Source organism: Haematobia irritans, unplaced genomic scaffold (genome assembly GCF_050003625.1).
Source record: "Haematobia irritans isolate KBUSLIRL unplaced genomic scaffold, ASM5000362v1 scaffold_6, whole genome shotgun sequence".
NCBI classification, from domain to species: domain Eukaryota; kingdom Metazoa; phylum Arthropoda; class Insecta; order Diptera; family Muscidae; genus Haematobia; species Haematobia irritans.
In genome coordinates, this window is record NW_027445819.1 from 79,844 (window position 1) to 95,000 (window position 15,157).

The following is a 15,157-nucleotide window of genomic DNA, read 5'->3' on the forward strand; positions in this document are numbered from 1 at the left end:
AACGTCGCGTCTGGAATAAAAGCAAAAGTCGCCCGCCCGTTGTCACTGTCAGTCCATCTCGTCCTCCACCTAACATCAAGACGCTCCATAAGGAGTGCCTTGAGCCGCCTATGATCCCCTTCCGCAATCTCAGATGCCGTGAGCCACTCCTCATCCTCAAGCGGAATTCCCCGCTTGACCCTATACATTATAGCCAGTCCGAGCGCAACCAAGTCGAAAGGCATCACACCCAGCAAAACCTGAAGTGCCTCCGTAGATACCGTTCTGCACACTGGCAAGCATGCCATCATCGCGATCCTCTGACATGAGTTAATCTTCCTTCGGCCATATAAACCTAAAGCAGCCTTATACCATATAGGTGCCCCATATGTCGCACAAGCGGCAAATAGACCACCATATACAGTCCTGACTGCCCGCCTCGAGAGACCCCACTCAGATCGGAGAACACGCCTAAGCTTGCCCGCCAAATGAATCAGCTTCTCCTTGATCCCGTCGAAATGAACTAGGAAACCCAAACGCTCGGTCATTGTCAAACCAAGATACCTGACCTGTCGCACATACCTTATACCCGCACCCCTGAATCGGACAATTGGTGGACGATTGCGTGACAAAGAGCCTTTCAAAAACATGGTAGACGTCTTCTCCACAGCGACATCAACACCCACACGTCTACCCCAGGCATCTACAATACGCATGGCCATTTCGCCACGACGCTCCAAATCTATGCGTGCAGTACCCTCAACCATAATGAGTAAGTCATCTGCATATGCACAAACCCTAAAAATCCCAGCCAAGTCTCGTAGTAACGGATCCATCATAAGATCCCATATATATGGGGCACATATCGACCCCTGCGGACAACCTCTTGTAACATCCCCCCATACAGTGTTAACGGAACCAACCATACACGCCTTCCTCCGAGAGAAATAACTCTTCCATAAGTTAATCTCCCTGCAACCCATCTCTTGTAGTCTCCTTAAAACACTACCCCAAGACAAATAATCAAACGCCCCTTTAAAGTCAACAAATATGCCAAGTACATATCTGGACACACATTCCCCTAGACTTTGCTGGACATGCTGCCACGCATCCACAGTACCCTTACCCTCACGGAAACCAAACTGATGTGGGGATATGCCATCGGTATAGCACTCCTGTAGCCGAAACACCATTATCCTTTCCAGTACTTTTGCAAGTACCGGTAGGAGACTGATGCCCCGATACGATCTCGGATTACTCCTCAATCGATCAGGAGACTTCAGAAGTACCACAACTTTGGCATGTTTCCACACATCCGGAAAATAACCCTCTCGGACACATCTACCCAGAAGTAGCTCAACATACTCGGGTATGGCCTTCCAGATGCTTTTACACATCTGTCCAGTCATACCATCCATCCCAGGCGCTTTCCCACATCTGAGCCTACGGACACTGTCCTCTATCTCATTCATTTCCAGATGCGGAGGAACGATCATCTCCACACTGGGAGCGTAATCAAATTCATCCGCCTCTGGAAAGAATGTTCCCATTAGTACCCTAGCACATGCACTCCAAGAAGTCAACACAGTGTCACCAACTTGAAGCCCGCCCAAGTCAACCTGACCTACAGACCCATCACGCCGGCATGCGCGATATACCTTACCCCAAGGATCATCCCTATTGTCCAGTACAAATCTCCTAAAACTGTCCTCTTTAGACCTAACTAATCTGTCCTTGTACGTCCTAAGAGCACTAAGATATTCCGATCTACGCTGAGTCAGGTCTTCAGCATTGGAACTTCGGGATCTCTGGAATCTCTTCCGGAGACGCCTAACATTCCTCCGCATCGTCTCCAACTCATGGGTCCACCACTTTACTCGACTTGGTCTAACGTAACGACGCCTACCAAGGAGTGCATCATTCACCGTGGTCATCCATTCATCCACCTTAGTGATCTGGTCATCTATCGTCAGTCTACCGAAGTCATCCAAAGACATTGCTGATGCTGTCGCCCTAAAACAGTCCGCATAATTGTCCCAGTCCACGTCACGATCGTACCAGCACCTCGATCGTTCAGTCTCCCTCGTCCGTCTAGCAGAGCCGACCGTAATCTCAATGACATTATGGTCGCCAATCCCCCATGCGTCACACACCCTCCACCTAAAACGGTAAGCTGTCAGCGCTGCCCCATTTGCAGCTGTCACGTCTATGTCACTAACACCGACCGGACCATCAAATGTATATAGATCACTCGGCTCATTAAGCACACCGACGCCATTCCCCAGCATCCATTCGCAGAGCAATTCTCCCCGAGTGCGGTTCCGATGAGCGGACGTACGTCCGTCATCCTTAGAGAACCACATCGGAGACATTGCATTCGCGTCCATACCAAGGATTAACGGAATGCTACTAGCCAGTAGTAGCACCGAATCCATATACATTAGATAAGGCTCCAAATCGCCGCTAAACCTACAATAGATGCTAGCCAAGAACATCCTCCCAAACCCCCCTTCTGCACTAATGCAGACCCCCCATTGGCTACTACTAATCTCCGTACAGTCCAAGTCCCTGTCAGCTACAACTATAGCAGAGTCACCCCCACTGTCCGTAAAGACCCGCATCCCCCCCGGCAGACCAATCAGCCTGCCGTCCACGGCATACGGCTCCTGCAACAGCGCAACCGAACAACCCACGCGACACATCGTCTGATAAAAATTCAAAGTTACCGCCTCTGACCGCTGACAATTATATTGTAATATCGTCGTCTCCATCTTAATGTCTTGCGTTCGCCCTAGCCACCATCGCCGCATACAAAGGACATGCCATCGAAATCATCATGTGATCCGCCGCCAGCCCCTTAAAGTGACAGTTCCTACAGTGAACTGCCTGATCACACCTCCAAATTACATGACCCTCCTGACCACAACGACGGCACACATCGTCCCTAAAACGACAATCCCTCAAACGATGGTCAAAACCATAGCACCTATGACAAGCTGGAACCGCATCCTGTAGCCGAGCACTAAATCTAAACCATTTTATGTACACACCATCACCAGCCAACCTATCCGCCACCCGTGGAGTACACTCCAAGGTCACATTAACTGGTCTACCATCCGCCTTCCATGGACCAGTCACCAAACGGACATTCTTCCTAAATTGCCCCTCATCTAACTCGCCCTTCAAATTCAGCGCATACAACTCACGCATAAATTCATCCGGTGTAATATTGGCATGAACACCGCGCACCACCACCTTCGGCCCCAGCTTGTCCTTCACTGCCACCTCCAACCCCACCTCAGCAAACTTCCCGTTGCCTGCTATTTTCTCCCTCTCTGCCACCGATGGCGTCCGAATGACAGCGCCACCATCCTTCATTGGCCTAATATCGTGCACACGCACACCAAGTGACGGACCAACCTCCTCAACCACCTTCTTCACCACATCTCCAGACGACGTCCCACCCTTCCCTTTCACAACCACCGACCATGTTTCCACTGGCCTTCTCTCAGCCACCGCAGCCGGACGAACAAACACTCCATCGCCGCCCATCACCGGCCGCCTCTCCTCAGCCACCGCAGCCGGACGAATCACCACATCATCGCCCCCTGTCACCGGGCGCCTCTGCACACCCGCTTCACCACCCCCAACTACAGCCTTGTATGCACTCAGCTGCCCCTTAAGGCCCTCATTCTCCACCAACACCTCCATATACATTTCCTCCAACTTCCCCATGTAACCCATAGCAACCTTTATCACTCCCTTATCAACACCACCATCCAACAGCATATCCATCAGGCCCTGAGTCACCTCCTTCATTCCCTTCACTCCACCACTGGTCATCCCAGCCACACGACGCTTACGAGGCCTACTCTCCCTTGCCATTACCCCCCCTCCACCAACATCATCACCCACCCCAACATCACCTACCACCCCCTTCTTCGGCGACCCCAACTTACGCTTCTTCTTACCACCCACAGCCACCCCCATCTCCTTAGCCACCTCCGAGTCAGATGTAACCATCGAAACGTCCGTCAACTCACCACCTCTACTAACACTCCTACTCTTCTCCGGAGGACCCATCCCTCTCAGATTCTCCACTGTCCAATTCCAATGTCCACTGTCCACTGTCCAATTCCAATGTCCAACCTGTCTCACTTTTACCCCAATGGATTCCCCAACAACAATTCAGAACAATTACAATACTTACAATTGCTCCAAAACACTTCAACACTTCTCTCCCAACACTTCACACTTCACTTTCACTATCTTTCAACGCAGCCAAATCGCAAAACAACTTACTCCCTCAAAAGATCGCTCACAAGTGATTTTAGTTTTCTAAAACATTAGATTATGAAGCTAATTTTTGGGAAATAATTGAGAAAAAGGAGAAAACATTGACAAAAAGAGAAAAAAATGAGACAATTTATGAAAAAAATAGAGAAAATGAGAGTAAATTGACAACAAAAACTGAGAAAATAACTGTAAATTAGACAAAAAAGAGAATAATATTTTTAAAATGAGCGTAATTTGTCAAAAAAGAGAGAATATTGTTATTGTTGTTGTTGTAAAAACTTAGCATTTTTAATCAATTTTTTTTTGACTTTTCTAATAATTTTAGACTTAGAAAAATTTTAGACTTTGAAAATTTGTGAATTTTTGGACTTAGAAAAATTTGAGAAATTTATGACTTAGAAAAATTTGAGAAATTTTGGACTTAGATTTTTTATTTTATTTTCAATATTTCAATTATACAATATTTCAACAGACCAACCTCCAACCAAAAAATTTTATACAAGTCTCTAATATGAAGACTAAACACATTTTGAATACATTTTTAATATCGATGGAAGCGAACTAAGCATAGTTTTATTCTGGATTTCAAAAGAAAAAATCTTTGAATCAGAAAAGCCTGCTGTTGTCACATGCTTCCAAACCGACAAATGAAAGATAGGATTTTGTTGAGTAGTACATGCTAGGCATATAGCTTCTAAACAAAATCGCTATTTTGCATTTTGTTGGTTTTAGATTTATTATCGAATCGATTTCATATCGAATCGTCAAGCAGAGGATAAGTTTCAGTGGATCGCAGTATGGCAGCTGCTCTACCACTTACAACACCTCGCCCGTTAAAAAAGTCGTTTACAATTGATTCTAGGCATTGTCATTGTATTAAATAATGTTTTTATAAGTAACTAGCGCGGCATGCAGGTGATAGAATCCTCCTACATTTGCTATGTTACAAATAACATTGGCATCACATCCATTGTCGTTTATCAGAAATAAACTTTAAATGGTTTAATAGCCATACAATGCAATTGCCCCATTTTTATCATTGCAGTCCAGCTCGGATACGACCTTAGAGGCGTTCAGGCATAATCCAACGGACGTAGCGTCATACCACTGTTCGCTCGAACAAGTATTGTGCCATAGGTCCGTACCTGCGGTTCCTCTCGTACTACGCAGGAATGCTGTCGCAACAACATATTGTCATTAGAAGGGTAAAACTAACCTGTCTCACGACGGTCTAAACCCAGCTCACGTTCCCTTGCATGGGTGAACAATCCAACGCTTGGTGAATTTTGCTTCACAATGATAGGAAGAGCCGACATCGAAGGATCAAAAAGCGACGTCGCTATGAACGCTTGGCCGCCACAAGCCAGTTATCCCTGTGGTAACTTTTCTGACACCTCTTGTTAAAAACTCCTTAAACCAAAAGGATCGATAGGCCGAGCTTTTGCTGTCCCTGTGTGTACTGAACACCGAGATCAAGTCAGCATTTGCCCTTTTGCTCTATGTGTGGTTTCTGTCCGCACTGAGCTGGCCTTGGGACACCTCCGTTATTATTTGAGAGATGTACCGCCCCAGTCAAACTCCCTACCTGGCAATGTCCTTGAATTGGATCATACCTGAGTATTAGGAGTTATACCAAATTTCAAATACGACAATAGCACCGAAATACCATCATCTCATCGAGATTTGTTTACAATTATATAACAAACTCTTAGTACTTTGATCAAGAAGCTTGCATCAAACCCCAATACCATAAGATATATAAATATATCCGTAAAATGGCTAAGAAATGATACACGTTCCACTTAATCAAGTAAGTAAGGAAACAATAAGAGTAGTGGTATTTCATTGTCGATAAAGGCCCGAGGACCAATATCTCCCACTTATTCTACACCTCTTATGTCTCCTTACACTGCCAGATTAGAGTCAAGCTCAACAGGGTCTTCTTTCCCCACTAATTATTCCAAGCCCGTTCCCTTGGCTGTGGTTTCGCTAGATAGTAGATAGGGACAGTTCCCGGTAATTTAACGTGATTCTCGCCTTTCGGCCTTAACCACGGTGTGCCACCACACCGGGGAAGTATTGGACGACTTCCGGCGCCCCAATTGCATGCTTGCATGCAATTGGTACCAATCGAGGTTATGCTCGTACGGGCATAAACACTCCACCTTGGTGAGGAGCGAGGCCTATCTAACACCTCTGCTGTTCTATGGGTCACAGCACCCGGTTGAGAATGCAACTCCACACCGAACCGAAGTTCTACCCGCATATGGGCTAACCACAGCCACCACGTTTCATCCAAAACAGGATCCTCACCATGAGTCAGTTAGATCAACAGATCTAAGGGCATCTGACTCCCCGTGGTACCAGATTAGGTGCTCTGGTCAGACCTCGTAGCATATGCTACTCCCAGTTTTTGTTCCGTACAACAGGGGACTGGTGGCCCTAAACCTCCAAAAACCACTAATCACTCTCAATTCTCCTCATTCCCATCCGGGCTCGCCGTTGTTGGAATACTCTGTGAGCAAACCTACTGGCTACAGCCTTATTTGCTGGCGAAGTAAGAACAGAACTGACGTCCCATCCACCTTCATTCCAAACAATTCCCATCCTATCCAACTCTCTAAATCCACTATAAAGCGGACATTCACACAAAACATGAAGCGAATCCTCCGATTCTGCTCCACAGTCACAAGCTGCCGTGTCGCTAAGGGTCCTTTCATACAAGAATGCATTGAGGGAGCCATGTCCAGTTAGCAAAAATCCCAGACTAAGAGTAAAATCAAAGTCCGGTCTATTTCGCACGAACGTAACATCCCTAATGAATTCATAAGTCACTCTGCCAGTATCGCCTTCATCCCATCTAGATTGCCATCTAGATGTGATGAAAGCCAGCAAATGTTCCTTAAGATCCATTGCATTCATGTTGTAAATTCCCTCAACTAACCATTCCGGGTCACTAACACTCAAATCATGTCGTCTCTTAACCAATGAACTAATTGCCCTACTACAAACAACCAAATCCAATGGAGGAACTCCCATTAAGACTTGCAATGCTGCAGTAGAAACAGTTCTACACACCTGCATACTTCCCAAAAGAGCAACACGTTGACAAGATAAAATCTTATCGCGGCCTACAGCAGTCTTAACTATTCCATACCAAGCAGACGAAGCATAAGTGGCACAAGCCAAAAATAACCCGTCATAAATGGCACGAACAGACAGCCTGCTAAAGCCCCAGTTGCTTCTTAGAAAGCGGCGCATAGGCCCTACCATCTGTCCAAGTTTTTCCCTTAGATAAGTTAAATGAGGAAAGAAATTTAATCTTTCACCCACATTAACACCAAGGTACTTAACCTGCCTAACATACTTTAAACTATGTCGACCAATGCTGACACATGGAAGTCTGTTCCGTGAAAGAAAGCCTTTCAAGATCATCATAGTCGTTTTGTCCAAAGCAACTTCTACACCTACTTCTGCACCCCAACGGCAAACTTTCTCCATAACGGCAGTGGCTTTATTCTCAATTATTAATCGAGATGGGCCCTCCACCATTATTAGGAGATCGTCTGCATAAGCACAAACAGAGACTTCGTCTTGAAGTCGCCATAACAAGTCATCCATCATAAAGTTCCATATGAATGGACCACAGATAGATCCTTGTGGGCAACCCCTGACTACATCTCTAACTACCATTCCTGCGTCACCGTAAGTAACTGCCTGTCTTTGTGAAAAATAACTTTTCCAAAGTCCTATCTCTCTACATCCTACACTTCTTATCTTATCTAAAACCTGAGACCATTCCAAATTATCAAAGGCTCCTTTAAAGTCAACGAAAACGCCTAGCACATACTTGGCACGACTGTCTTTGACAGTTTGCCTTGTATGCAACCAAGCATCCTCGACAGAAAGACCTTTTCGGAAACCAAATTGAAATTGGGACATCCTATCTTCTACCAACAAATCAAGTCGATGCACCATCATCCTTTCCAATACTTTTCCAAGTACTGGTAGGAGACTTATGCCCCGATAAGAACGAGGATCAGCCTTGTCCCTATCAGGCGACTTTAACAACACTACAACGTTTGCTAATTTCCAGGCTTCTGGAAAATAGCTGTTGCGAACACAATTTCCCATTAAAGCCTCCAAGTATTCAGGAATAACATGCCAAATGCTTTTACACATTTGTCCTGTTAGTCCATCATAACCTGGTGACTTTTTAGGTTTCACTAATCTCATGCTTTGATCGATTTCATCATAATTCCAGTTCGGAGCTTCAATTAAATCCTCAATAGGATAAATTTCCGTCTCAGATCTAGGAAAGAATCCATCCATCAAAACCCCTATACAATCCGTCCAAGAAGTTAAAACAGCACCGTTGACTTTCAACGCCGCCACTTCAGTCTTCTTGCCTTTTTCCCTACAAATTCTATAAAGACTACCCCAGGGATCGTTTCTATTTGTAGAAACGAAATCCCTCCAGTCTTCTTCCTTAACACGCAAAATCATTTCCCTATACTCATCCAATGATTGACGATATGTACTCCTGACTTGAGGTAAATTAGGAGAATCAGCTCGTTTCGCCCTTTGGAATCGCTTCCTAAGACGCCGAACTTCTCTCTTTTTCACACTCAATTCATGAGTCCACCACTTCAATCCTTTTGGATTTCTCCTATGCCTAACACCTAGAAAATCATTGTTGACCGCCTGAACCAAATCGGTCAAGCTCTCAACTTGATCATCTACACTCATGGCTGCAAACTCTGAGATGGGCAGATCATCTGCCGCAGCTCTAATTCGCGCACCATAAACCGACCAATCTACACCTCTAGTCCTCCAAGCCCTAATGTCCCTATTAAAACTATCCTGTCTCTGTCCATCCATTTCAATCCTAATCAAATTATGGTCACTCATACCGAATGAACCATCAACCTCCCAATCAAAGTGCATTGATGCGGCAGCCGTACTATTCACAGCAGTCACATCAATATCACTTTGTCCCACTTCTGAATCAAAAGTATAATATTCACTTGGTCTGTTCACCACAAGAATGTTCTCTGATAAGAACCATTCCTGTAGCAGCTCTCCCCTATTATAGCTAGCATAGTGCCTCGAAGTTCGAGTCGCTTTGCTTTGCATACCAAGCAAAACGGGATTATCTCTAGTGAGAGATAATACACCACTCATATACTCAAGATAACGGTCAATGGATTGATTAAACTTGCAGTAAACACTGACAAGAAAAATCTTTCCAAAACACCCCTCTACACAAACACAAACTCCTAACTCTTCCTGACTAACCAGCATACACTGGATATTAACGTCATCTATCACTATAGCCGCACCGAACGCCTTATCAGGAAATACCCGCATGTTAGCGGGCAATCCCCTTACTTTTCCATTGGAAGCATAAGGTTCCTGGATAATAGCAATACGGCTATTCGACTCTCTCATCTCTTGGCCCAATGCAACCATTGTGCCGTAACTTCCCCTACAATTTAATTGTAGAATCCTGGTCATCTTAATGTCTTGCATTTACACGGTCCACTAGAGCCTTGTACATCGGGCAACTCTCTGTCATCGCTAGATGGCCAGATGGTTTCCCATTCAATGCACAATTCCGGCATCTGATCGCATTGGAGCAACCATTTGCCTTGTGACCCTCGCAGCCGCATCGCCTACACACATCCTTAGTCACTTTACAGTCCTTTCGCCAATGATTGAAACCGAAACACCTAAAACAGTGTTGGATTTCCTCATAGCGCCTAACTCTAAACGAAAACCACTTTATATACACTCGCTGCGCAAGAAGAAGAGCTTCTATTGCATCATTACGGCCCTCTAAAATCACAGTAGTCGTGCCATTAGAATCGCGATTCCATGGCTTACTAACCATCCTAACGTCCTTCTCAAATTCCTCGTATGCCATTGTCTCCTTCAAGTTAGATTCATAGAGTTGCCCCATGAATTCACTCGTCGTCAACTCTGTACATACACCCTGCACTACAATCCTTGGTCCCTTTCTTTCACAAGTCTCAACTTGTAAACCAACCTCACTAAACTTCTTATTCCCTGCCACTTTCGTCCTCTCAGCCGCTGATACAGTGCGAATCATCACACTACCGCCTTTCATTGGTCTCACATCGTGTACTCTGACACCTAATGTAGGACCAACCTCTTTCACCACTTTCGCAGCAATTTCCTTCGCCGATGCCTTCTTGTCTTTACTCCTAACCACTAATGCCCAAGTATCAACAGGCTTCGGTGGAGGATCAGCTATTACAGCCGATTCCAACACAGGAGCTGCCAACACAGTAGGGACATCAATGGTCGGTGCACTGACAGAAGAAGACTTCGCCGAATTCATCACCGAAATTGGCGATTGAGTCGGAGTAGTCCATTTTTCACCCTCTAACCTCAGCTTCTCTAAAATGTCCACTTTCCCTTTCAGTCTCTCATTCTCCCCTATCAACTTTATGGCGATCTTCTCATACTCTGTCAATTTGACCAGTACTTCAGTCACCGCACTAGCACTAACCTTATGGTCATTTATTAAAGAGCTAATCAGTTTCTCACTGATGCTCTTCATAATGTCCACAACCTGATCTTCCCTATCCTTCTTCTTCTTTTTCTTCTTACTCTTACTCTTACTCTCACTCATATCCTCAACTACTTCATCCTCCATGTCAACCACTAACACCTCATCATCTCCGTCCTTTTGAAATCTCTTACTCTGAGAGCCACAGCACTCATCGCTAGATTTCTCCTCACCATCCCTATCCATTCCTTTCTTCATTTTCATTTTCTCAGTACTCAACACGTGTTACAAATAAGCAATTGCTTATCCACAACACGATAAAAATACCACGAAAATAAAATTCTTTCCAGGAAACAATCACGTCAGTCAACAACAATGCAAAAACAAGGTCGTAAAATAACTACCAAAGTCATAAAACACCTGGTCAAAACAAAGTCATAAACAATTCGTCAAAACAAACTAATAAAACACTTGGTCAAAACAAGGTCATAAACAATTCGTCAAAACAACGTCATAAAACTCACAAACAAAATTATGGGAAAAACCCAGGTAGATCTTACCACACAATTTCACTACCACTCGCTTTAAACAACGCGCACACGCACGTACACTCTTCGTTTTCAATCCACGCACAACTCACTGGGGAAAACCCAGGTAGATTTATCCACCTTTGCGAACAAAACACGCACTCGATTTAAATCGCGCACACTGCTTTACTCAGGTAACACTTTTTTAACACAATTTATTTTCACTTTTTATTTTTCCACACAATTTTCGCTATTTTTTACACAAATTCAATTTCTCCGCTCAAAAAATGGCACGTCCGTCGTTGATCCATTCATGCGCGTCACTAATTAGATGACGAGGCATTTGGCTATTCAAATAAGAGAGTCATAGTTACTCCCGCCGTTTACCCGCGCTTACTTGAATTTCTTCACTTTGACATTCAGAGCACTGGGCAGAAATCACATTGTGTCAACACCCGCTAGGGCCATCACAATGCTTTGTTTTAATTAGACAGTCGGATTCCCCAAGTCCGTGCCAGTTCTGAATTGATTGTTAATTGATAGTCGTTATAATTTAAAGAGAACACACCTTGCGATGATCCCCTAAAAATTTTAGCAAGAAAGTTCCACAATTGGTTACGTAACTACTATCCGAGGAACAAGATCCGGAGACCTCTATTTACCCAGAACGAGTACATAAACCATGTTATTGCTTCCCAATCAAGCCCGACTATCTCAATCTTCAGAGCCAATCCTTATCCCGAAGTTACGGATCTAATTTGCCGACTTCCCTTACCTACATTATTCTATCGACTAGAGACTCTTCACCTTGGAGACCAGCTGCGGATATTGGTACGGCCTGTTGAGAAGTTTGCGTGACCCCACCATAAATTTTCAAGGTCCGAGGAGAAAATATCGACACAACAGTAAATGTCATGCTCTTCTAGTCCATCTACCATATCTCTCTTCGAAAGACTTCCATGGTAGTACGACTATAAAACAGAAAAGAAAACTCTTCCGATATCTCTCGACGGCTTCTTTATGGTCGTTCCTGTTGCCAGGATGAGCACAAGGCCCATATTTAATAACAAACGGATACTCAACAGGTTACGGAATTGGAACCGTATTCCCTTTCGTTCAAAATTATTCAAGTGTTTAATTACAAAATAAGCTTGCGCAAATTTATGCTATTATAACTTGAAAATTTTCAGCTTTCGCCTTGAACTTAGGACCGACTAACTCGTGATCAACCACTGTTCACACGAAACCCTTCTCCACTTCAGTCCTCCAAGGTCTCATTCGATTATTTGCTACTACCACCAAGATCTGTGCCAATGGCGGCTCCATGCAGGCTTACGCCAAACACTTCCATGCACACCATTGTACCCTCCTACTCACTAAAGTTTCAAAGTTTATAATCCAACCGAGATTGAACATAAACCATTTACTTTAGCGGTAATGTATAGGTATACAACTTAAGCGCCATCCATTTTAAGGGCTAGTTGCTTCGGCAGGTGAGTTGTTACACACTCCTTAGCGGATTACGACTTCCATGTCCACCGTCCTGCTGTTTTAAGCAACCAACGCCTTTCATGGTATCTGCATGAGTTGTTAATTTGGGCACCGTAACATTACGTTTGGTTCATCCCACAGCGCCAGTTCTGCTTACCAAAAGTGGCCCACTGGGCACATTATATCACAACCACAACCTTCATACCAAGAAAGGTGAGGTTCTTACCCATTTAAAGTTTGAGAATAGGTTAAGGTCGTTTCGACCCTAAGGCCTCTAATCATTCGCTTTACCAGATAAGATTATTTTACATAATTTTTAAATGCACCAGCTATCCTGAGGGAAACTTCGGAGGGAACCAGCTACTAGATGGTTCGATTGGTCTTTCGCCCCTATACTCAATTCTGACAATCGATTTGCACGTCAGAACTGTTTCGGTCTTCCATCAGGGTTTCCCCTGACTTCAACCTGATCAAGTATAGTTCACCATCTTTCGGGTCACAGCATATATGCTCAAGGTACGCTCTGGTTAGAGGCATAAATAATATAAATATTATTATGCATAACTGATAGAACGCCCCGGGATTGAATTAATAGACTATTTCTAGACTAAAAACTAATCCCATAATAGTTATGTTAATTACGCTATTAGGTTTTCTAATTCCCAATAACTTGCAAATATGTTAGACTCCTTGGTCCGTGTTTCAAGACGGGTCCCGAAGGTATCCTGAATCTTTCGCATTGTTAATCATATAAACGCATATAATAAACACAGCAATCATGATCACCATGCCATTATAGAATATAAATATTCAAGCGCTATATATAATAAATCTATCAACACTTTATCGAATCAACGGCACTTATTCTATGTTAAAATGCAAGCATAATAATTTGAATAAACTTAAGCCATGATCTTATGATAAATCATTATGTTAATAGATTACAATGTCCTTTTATAGAAAAAATGCACACCATTCCCGCAGTATTATTCATACCACAGTCATAATGTTGAATTTTCCATATGGATATTCAGGTTCATCGGGCTTAACCTCTAAGCAGTTTCACGTACTATTTAACTCTCTATTCAGAGTTCTTTTCAACTTTCCCTCACGGTACTTGTTTACTATCGGTCTCATGGTTATATTTAGTTTTAGATGGAGTTTACCACCCACTTAGTGCTGCACTATCAAGCAACACGACTCTTTGGAAATGCTCTCTAGTAATCATTAACGTTATACGGGCCTGGCACCCTCTATGGGTAAATGGCCTCATTTAAGAAGGACTTAAATCGCTAATTTCTCATACTAGAAATTGAACATTCCATACACTGCATCTCACATTTGCCATAAAGACAAAGTGACTTAGTGCTGAACTGATTTCTTTTCGCTCGCCGCTACTAAGAAAATCCTTGTTAGTTTCTTTTCCTCCCCTCATTAATATGCTTAAATTCAGGGGGTAGTCCCATATGAGTTGAGGTTGTTTAAACATTTACTAATTTTGTGTGTTTCCACATTTTAAATAGACATACATCATTTTCAATTGAAAAAATCTTTTCTTTTCCATATTATTATTCTAATATCTTTCAATTTAAAAAGAGACAATTCTAGTTCATAAATTATTTTATGCTAGACCTTCCTCAATTAATTGAAAAAAAAAATATATGTATTTCGTTTGAAAATACTATGATTTTTTCAATGAGGTATTTCTATCTTGACTATTCATATTATGGATTTTCATCTCTTTCGAAATTTCCATCCAGTAATATAATATGTGCTTAAAACACAACCAACTAAGGTCGATCATAAAAGCAACTTATTTAGCATAGTCTTACAACCCTCAACCATATGTAGTCCAAGCAGCACCTTAAAATTAATTAAAGTACCTTACAGCATGGACTGCGATATGCGTTCAAAATGTCGATGTTCATGTGTCCTGCAGTTCACACGATGACGCACAGTTTGCTGCGTTCTTCATCGACCCATGAGCCAAGTGATCCACCGCTTAGAGTGATATTTATTTTTTTCATATTTTTACATACGGTCACAATTCATTTTATTGAAAGAAATCAAAAATACACCAAAATCAATTGGCATATATCAATTTCTTCAATAATTTTCTATTTTACATACAAAGTTTGTTGCGAATGTCTTAGTTCTTAAATATCTCGCAATAGAAATTCAATTAAGAAAATCTAAATTGAAATAAAAAAGAACATTAACTTATAACAAGTATAAGTACAACTATAATTGTATGATTTTCAATGTATGATTTCAAAAAAACATTTATCCACCAGTACATTGTTTTTTTACGATCTAGGTTGATCGCTCA

The 15,157-nt window shown here is 43.0% G+C and overlaps 1 non-coding gene and 1 pseudogene across 1 annotated transcript; both read right to left on the bottom strand.

Annotated features, from left to right (window-relative positions):
• Window positions 1–5,031: 5,031 nt before the first annotated feature.
• LOC142242796 (large subunit ribosomal RNA) lies at window positions 5,032–14,308 on the bottom strand (annotated as a pseudogene).
• Window positions 14,309–14,659: 351 nt separating this feature from the next.
• LOC142242776 (5.8S ribosomal RNA) lies at window positions 14,660–14,838 on the bottom strand. The gene has a single exon (XR_012724176.1). It is a non-coding gene; the product is annotated as a 5.8S ribosomal RNA (ribosomal RNA).
• Window positions 14,839–15,157: the final 319 nt, after the last annotated feature.